Source organism: Pseudorca crassidens, chromosome 4, assembly GCF_039906515.1.
Source record: "Pseudorca crassidens isolate mPseCra1 chromosome 4, mPseCra1.hap1, whole genome shotgun sequence".
NCBI classification, from domain to species: domain Eukaryota; kingdom Metazoa; phylum Chordata; class Mammalia; order Artiodactyla; family Delphinidae; genus Pseudorca; species Pseudorca crassidens.
In genome coordinates, this window is record NC_090299.1 from 64,670,872 (window position 1) to 64,678,557 (window position 7,686).

The window sequence follows — 7,686 nt, forward strand, 5'->3', positions numbered from 1 at the left end:
GTTTAGCAGTGTACTTGGCTTGGAAAGGAAGGGAGGAAGGAACGGAAGAAGGGAGGGAGGGAGGAAGCCTGCAAGCATAGGATTTAGAATTTCATACTTCCTAACGTTGGTTATGACCATAGGGAGACACTGAAATACCACGGGATTGGCAAGTACTGCCCTGCTTTCAATTCTGCCCAAAGCAGGAAGGCTTAGGTAAGTCAGGAGAAAGCCTCGTGTTACCACCCTAAGACCAGAACAAAAGCATTGGGAGGAGACTCCCATCTCGACAGCATGATCTCCAAAGAAGCCATGCTAGTCTTATGACTGTGATGTCTCGAGTGTTACAATTGGGTAAGCAGCTGATATTTTAAATGATCGAATCCAGCACATAGGATTATGAAGATAATGTCCATTAGTTTTAGTAAAAGGGTAGAGGAGAGAGAACGCTCATCGAAGAGCAAAGAGAAGAAGAAAGAAACCTGGACTGGGATTCCGGACATGTGGGTTCCAGCTCTGGCTCCTTCACGAGTTTGAACTTCCCGTGCTAAGTTCCTTTCCTCGGCTTTCACGAAGGAGCTGTGCTAGATGACACGGAAGAGAGGGAAGAGAACTTCCAGCTCCAAAGATCTAAGGGCACATTTGGAGACTTTCAAAGAGGTAGGCACTTGAGTGTAAGTTGGTTTCGCTATGAGTCAGAAACCAATCCAAGGACTATTTTTATTGCTCTTCACTTCAAATTCCCTAATTTGGGTTCTGTTAAATGAGAGCAAGAGAGAGAGAGAGAGACATGGAAAGAGAAAGAGAAAACTATCAAGAGGTAAAGGGGGGAATTCCCTGGCAGTCGAGGGCCCAGTTTCAATCCCTATTCACTGCCAAAAACAAGAAAAAAAAGGGAACAAAGCAAAATAGCTAATAAAACTTAAAAACACAACAAGTACCTTTGTAACGAGTTGAATCACAAAGCTAGGCACTTTTAGTGTACTAAAACAGTTGTTTTGGGTGGCAATGCCACACCATGGAAAGAACATAGACAAGTTTTGAATCCAAAAGACCTACATTTGAATCATAAATTTATCACTTATGGCATAAACAACCCTGAGTAAATCTCTTCATCTCTGAGCCTCAATTTCCTCATGTAGAAAAGGAGAATGATTATAACAGTAGTACTCATAGCCACCATTTATTGAGGGCTTTATGTGCCAAGCACTGAACTAGGCTCTTTACATTAGGTTTCCAAATCCACCCACAGCTGTATGAATTAAGTATTATTATCCCCATTTTACAGACATGGACATTGAGACTAGTCAAATCTAAGAGCAGAGCTGGGATTCAAACCCAGTCTGGTAAAACTCTGAGGCTTATTCTCTCATCTACAGTCCTATATTTCCCCAAAGGATAATAATATAGATCAAATAAGCTAATATTTTAAAAGATACTTTGTGAATGGCATTATGCAAGTATTCTATACAATATTTATTATCAATACAATAATGATAATGTAGTAGTAAAAACAACAATAACGGTGAATTTTCAAATGTTCATAATCAAAGTGAGTCTCCAAAGAAATGTGCATAAATTTATTTGAATGTCTAATCAAACAGTGACTAGATGATGACTCCAAGCTCATCAGACTCTGGAAGCTTCCCTCATCAGTTTTTTTTTTTGCGGTACGTGGGCCTCTCACTGTTGTGGCCTCTCCCGTCACAGAGCACAGGCTCCGGACGTGCAGGCTCAGCGGCCATGGCTCACAGGCCCAGCCGCTCCGCGGCACGTGGGATCCTCCCGGACCAGGGCATGAACCTGCGCCCCCTGCATCAGCAGGCGGACTCCCAACCACTGCGCCACCAGGGAAGGCCCCCTCATCAGTTTTCATCACTGAATGTCTAAGTTTCTGGGTTCAGAAAAAAAGGCTGCGTGAGTAGAAATGTTGATATCTGAGAAATAGTGCAGAGAAGATATAGAACAAAGCGAAACCTTTGTGCTGTGCAGCTTTATCACTGAAAGCGCCATCTGGCCAAGCAGACCAGAAAATAACCAGAGATTACCAGCTGGTAAATTTTATCTTTTAAGAAAACCAAGCAAAAGACTCAAGAATCTATCAGTGCAGTAATCCTGGATTGTAGTCAGTAAAATAGGTGGCAAACTGTCCCTATGAGTCATCAAGGCCAACAAAGAATCCCTCTGGCCTGTTAGAACTGGACCACGTGAACTTGAAATTGAACCTTAGTGCGGAGGAATGGTGCGTAGCTCCTTTGAAAGAGGATGTGGGAAACCAGATGACTCAAGCAGGTGGCACAGTTGACCTGAGAGTCTCGGTCCCACTGAAGTATCAATGTCTGTCTGAGGAAACCTCCTCCCTACCTACTAATTTGATTTCTTCAGTTCCCTTAAAAAGTCCTGGCACCTTTCAAACCTGTTAGAGACAGATACTGAATGTTAAATGTGAAAAGGACCTTAAAATTCATCTGGTCAAATGTTCTCATTTCACAGGTGAGAAAACAAAGGCTCAGAGAGGTAACGTCTGAAGCCCCAAAGCTTGTCAGCAACACAGGAAGATCACCAGTCTCTTACTTTCCATATGCTGTTCTCTCAGCATACTGCTGCTGCCTCATCCCATCCCTTACCCTTCAGTGCTGCCACACTGCTTGTGACACATACACACTTGCATATCATTCATATATGCACTAAGGTCTTTGGGAAGATAATAATCCCAGAGTATTATTTACAGGAAGTAGATAGTACTTCCTATTGCACAATTCTAAGTACTTTATACATATGAATGCATGAATCCTTACAATAACCCTAGGAGCTAGGTACTATTATAATCCCTACTTTACAGAGACACAGAGAGGTGAAGTGATTTGCTCAAGGTCACACAGCTGGTCAGTGGTTGAGCCAGGATTTAAACCCATGCCAGCTAGCTCTAGTGTTCATGTTCTCCTCGAATACAAAGATGTGTAGAAATGTATACTGGTTGCCTCTGGAGAGAAGAAATGGGAGGTTACAGGGTCTGGAATGGGAAGACTTTCTTTTTCCTATAAGTCCTCACAGACTGTTTACATTTATGTCATATGCATATGTTACTTATTCAATAAACAAAAAAATATTGTGGGTGTCTTTTTAAAAATAGTTTAAAAATGGAGGGTGATAATGGTTGCACAATATTGTGAATGTACTTAATGCCACTAAATTGTACATTTTTAAATGGTTAAAGTGGTACATTTTATAATATGTATATTTTACTCCCCCTCAAATGTTCTAAAAGCCTTTTTGGCAATGACAGGGAATACTGGGGCAGTGTTTTCCAAAAGTTCAAGCAGCATATTTGGGTCTGGAGCCTAAATATCTCAATATAGTTCAGTAAACATTTATTGTGCACCTATTATATTTAAGGTTCTGTGCAAGTTATGGCAGGCTATATAAAAATAATAAAGCCATAGTCTTTACTCTCAAGGTATAAATGGGAGGCAGCTTGGGTGATGAAAACACAAAGTCAAGAGGAGGAGCTGCTTTTTGGTGAACCATGACATACCTAGGACAGTCGCTGGCCATAGTAGGAGTTTATTATTTATTTATTTATTTATCTTTTGGCTGCTTTGGGTCTTTGTTGCTGCTCTCGGGCTTTCTCTAGTTGCGGCGAGCAGGGGCTACTCTTCGTTGTGGTGCGCGGGCTTCTCATTGAAGTGGCTTCTCTAGTTGCGGAGCACGGGCTCTAGGAGTGCGGGCTTCAGTAGTTGTGGCACTCGGGCTTCAGTAGTTGTGGCTCAAGGGCTTAGTTGCTCCATGGCATGTGGGATCTTCCCGGACCAGCGATCGAACCTGTGTCCCCTGCATTGGCAGGCGGATTCTTAACCACTGCGCCACCAGGGAAGTCCCCATAGGAGGAGTTTAATCAACGTCAACTATTATTATGATTATTTGACTCTTCTGAGACTTACTTTCCTCTTTTGTAAAACCAGAGGCTTGCATTAGAGAACCTGCAGACTATAACCAGGAATAGGGATGGTCTTCTCTCTGCTTTGTCGGTGATTAAAGCTAGGCAAGACATTCTAGAATGACTATTCTCACAAAATGAGAAAATAGAAGCCCGGATGACAATGGGTGGGCTCCGTTTTGAAATGACAGATGTATTTGAGTTCTTCTGTGCCCATGCCACACAGTGGCCCCTGCCACAGGGCTCAGATCAGCGGTGCTTGAGCTGCCTTGTTCTGGCTCTCACAGCTGGTGAGCCAGTTGTTAAATACAGCCATTACTAAAATTAAATGATGTAAGCTTACAATTTGATAAATTCCATTTAAAATGAAGTAACAAATACTCAAAACTTATCATTTCCTAATTATTTCATTACATTTTGCCATTATCTCTGTTTTTAAGGTTAGTTACATCAACTGCATTTGAATGGTGGAAAGAGTATATAATGGCCATACTGCTGTGCATCCCATCTCTTCCCAACTCCTTGTTCGGTGATGTCGGATTAGTAGCCTGAAACCAGTCAAGGTAGGAGTATTTACACTGTAGAAATTGGCAAACACAACAAATCAGCCTTCAACCTCTCCCAAAGCTGGTTGTCAAACCAATGCACCACTGCCTCAAACCAGCATGTGCAATCTGAGTCTCTTGGAAGGACCCACTATTGCTCTCAGACAGAAGAGTGCATAATTATCATCCCACTGCACATAAATCAGGGGCCTATGAAGAAACAGGCTGTTAGACATGGCCCTCTTCTCCTCTGTTTCCTTAAGCAAAATAAAATAAATAATTCTGAGTGTTTGGCCCACAGCCAAGGAGCTCTCGTGTTTGATTCTTCATCCCCTGCTTGCAAGAGCTAATTACAGTGAGGGGTGTGCAAAGCAACAGTTCTTTGTGTTCCAAGTGAAATAATGGCTTAGTCACCCCTGAGAGTATGAAGGCTCTGTACTTCTCCTCAGTGCAGTGAACACAACCCCAATCTGATGGCATGTGACTTTTTTCTTTTTCTAAATGAATCAGACTTTGTGAATAGAAATTTAGCCTTCCTCCGCCCACTCTGGCCCAACCATGCCAGTGAGCATATTTTCTGTTTTTCTAGTTGAATTGACTAACCAATAGTTTTAGGAGCCTGTTGGTTCACATGTTCAGTTCAGATACTATCACAGGGAAATGGAATCCTTACTTTGCAAACTCACTGATTATATAGCATAAATTTGATTCTATTTTTGTGTAGAGAAAATAAAACCCACTCCTAAGATAGAGAACTGAGACCTGCGTTTGGGAAAGGAATCTTTTCTCTCCAGGTTTCTGGGGCAAAGCTAGATCAGTGAGCCAACCTGGCAGAGGTTTCAATGCCTTTTCTGTAGACCCTGCAGGGAAACTGCAGGGTGGGTTTGAGCTGTGTACCAGGACATGACTGGACATAGTTTAGGGCCTAAAAAGTACAGGCCTCAGGCTTCCCTGGTGGCGCAGTGGTTGGGAGTCCGCCTGCCGATGCAGGGGACACGGGTTCGTGCCCCGGTCCGGGAAGATCCCACATGCCGCGGAGCGGCTGGGCCCGTGAGCCATGGCCGCTGAGCCTGCGCGTCCGGAGCCTGTGCTCCGCAACGGTGAGGCCACAACAGTGAGAGGCCCGCGTACCACAAAAAAAAAAAAAAAGTACAGGCCTCAAGACCCTAAATGTTGACAAACATTGGTGCTCCCCAAACCATAGGTAACTCAAAATAAAATTATGTGGAGAGCAGTGTAGAAATTTGGATAAGCACATGCCAATGACTAGAGACAGACTGCTTGGGTCTGAATTTTGGCTTTCCCATTTATCACTTTTGTGACCTTGGGCAAGCCACTTAAAATCTGTGTCTCAGTTTCATCATCTGTAAAAAGGGATAATTAATGCTATCTACCCTCAAAAGGTTGGAGTGAGGATTAAATACGTTAAAATTTGTAACATGCTTAGAGAAAGGCCTAGTACATAGTTAAGTGCCATATAAATACTAGCTATTATTTGAACGCTGACATGCTTTCTAATTGTTTTTGGATTGAAAGTTTGTTAATAGGTTAATTGAAGGCAAACTGTTACTTATTCTTTTTCCTATTTATTTATTTCCAGTTACCTTAAACACATGACTTAGCTCTGAGATACCAGGCAGGTGTCTTGTAATGCAGTTCCACAAGCAACCATCAACCAATCCTTATGAGGCTTGGACCTAGAATTCAAAGTGCATTCTGATGGTTAAGAGTCAGGGCTTTAAAGTCAGACACAGAGAGTTCTTTTGTTTGTTTACTTTCTAATTTTAAATAATTATAGACTTACAGAAAAGTTGAAAAAATAGTATAGAGTTCACAGCTACCCTTTATCTAGCTTACCCTGATGTTAATATCTTTCATAACTGTAGTACAATTATTAAAGCCAGAAAGTTAACATAGAAACAAGTCTGTTAACTAAACTATAAATCTTACTCAAATTTCAGCAGTTTTCCACTGAAGTACAGGATCCAACACAAGTTCTTGTGTTAGATTTAGTTGTTGTGTCTTCTTAGTATCCTCCAATCCACAGGGGTTGCTCAGTCTTTGCATTTCTTTCCTGACCTTGACATTATCAATGAGTATCAGCTAATTATTTTATAGAATGTCTTGCAGTTTGGGTTTGTCTGATGTTTACTCGTGCTTAGATTGAAGTTTGCCTTTTTGGCGGGAGGACCACAGAAATGATGTGTCCTTGGTGCATCATTTTAGGGGAAACAGGAGGTTGATATCTCTTTATCAGTGGTGGTATTAACTTGATTACTTGGTTAAGGTTTCTCCACTGCAAAGTTATACACCTATTTTCTAGAATAGAAGACATTGTTAGCAACCTTAGAATAAAGGAAGATTTTTTGGCATGCCAGAGCCGTCTGTAACAATGCTTTTACATTTGCATCCTGCCCTATGAAAGATTTTATACATATGACCCAACATCCCAATGTACTTTATTATTTGAAGTAAAAGAGACAGAGCTACTTTAAAATATAATTTGAGTAGCAGCTCAGATAAAAAACGTTTTGGTTACTTCTATGCAAAGCTCATCTGAATGGGGTCTAAAAGCTTTATCATGGGGACTTCCCTGGTGGTGCAGTGGTTAAGACTCTGTGCTCCTAATGCAGGGGCATGGGTTCGATCCCTGGCCAGGGAAACAGATCCCACGTGCAGGCCACAACTAAGAGTTTGCATGCCATAACTTAGGAGGCTGCATGCTGCAACTAAGGAGCCAGTGAGCCACAACTAAGGAGCCCATGAACCGCAACTGAGGGGCCTGCCTGCTGCCACTAAGACCCAGCACAACCAAAATAAATAAATAAATAAATATATTTTTTTAAAAGGCTTTTATCATGGAGTAATAGACCAATGGAACACTATTGTAAACTTAAAATAACATGTATAAAGGAAAATTTAGACTGTAATGAACATGTGAGACAAGAAAATATAAAAAACAGTGAGGCCTATGTATTAGGTATGTGCATGTATAGTCATTAAATGGTAATTCTCTGGTTAGAAAAAAAATTAATGCAATGAAAGAGCCTGGAAATCCATATGGAGGAAGGGTAATACTGTAAATGCAAAATAACAGAGCTCGATAGTTTGGGCATATGAGGCAATATAACAGCTCTCCCCTTTAATACATAATAAAGCCCATATCACCTTCTTACACAGAATTCAAGAACCGGTCCTCCCAGGAGACAGCAGGATACTAACCTG